Raw genomic sequence first — 1,027 nt, 5'->3', positions numbered from 1 at the left:
TTGATAATTTTGCATTTGCAGATGAGAAAACTCACTTGAAACCTCAGAATAATCTTTAAAATTTGTTCTGATCCTAGAAGGACTCGGTTAAGGAATTAGGTTAACCAGGAATAATGTAATTAATACACACATTTTGTAAACAACTCCATCGTCGTTTGACCTTATCTGACTGAAGGATATGCTGTGAAACACACAGGTTAAAGGTCAAGTCCAATCACAACACATTTCATCACATTGCTTCGCATCGGAAATTTTCTCTTTCCCGTTTATATTTGGATATCACTCCCATTCCTCGTTTCAAGATAATTTCCTGACCCACATTCGCCAAATGCATCAAAAATAGCAGCTGATATTCCTTTGTGCACACACACTTATATGGTCAGGACAAATCTAACAGATTATCGTGAATTACAGATGCCTGGTCTCTTTTGATTAATTCTTAGACATGATTAATGTGGTCCTATTTACTGTAAATTTATCTGCGATTTTTTAAATAAGTATATTAGACCTTATCAATCATTTGGTAGTTCATAATGACGATATGAGCCTAATTTGAATGCTGACACAAATCTTAGCTTCACATCTTGCAGTGATCATATATTTCATATCTTCTCACTGGAAATGCATTTTAGCTTCTCGGCGTATGTTTGACCTCACATCAAGGCAACGATGAAGTGTTCAAATCTATGGCAGCGGTGGGATTCGAACCTACGCCTCCGAAGAGACTGGTGCCTAAAACCAGCGCCTTAGACCACTCAGCCACGCTACCTACAGATATTATAACATTTAACACATTATCAAATCGGACAACAGCTTATATCCCTCCTATGAAATATTATCTGGCAAACATAATTTCCAACGTCGCTTTTCTCCCCATAAAAAAGGAATACAGAGAAATTAAAAAGATTACAGGCAAAGAATCGGCAAATGCTTGTGGGAACTTATTTTCTATATCCTCTAATATACTGCATAGTTCACGAATATCATATTTCTGAAATTGGTGAATGTTCAAAGAGGCAACATACCC

General features: G+C 36.5%; 1 non-coding gene across 1 annotated transcript; it reads right to left on the bottom strand.

Moving 5' to 3' along the window:
* Positions 1 to 687: 687 nt before the first annotated feature.
* Trnal-uag lies at positions 688 to 769 on the bottom strand. Its single transcript has one exon. It is a non-coding gene; the product is annotated as a tRNA-Leu (tRNA).
* Between the last annotated feature and the right edge of the window lie 258 nt (positions 770 to 1,027).

Source organism: Penaeus chinensis, chromosome 24 (assembly GCF_019202785.1).
Source record: "Penaeus chinensis breed Huanghai No. 1 chromosome 24, ASM1920278v2, whole genome shotgun sequence".
Taxonomy (NCBI): domain Eukaryota; kingdom Metazoa; phylum Arthropoda; class Malacostraca; order Decapoda; family Penaeidae; genus Penaeus; species Penaeus chinensis.
The sequence above is the reverse complement of the archived record's forward strand: the minus strand, read 5'-3'. Positions and strand labels throughout refer to the sequence as shown.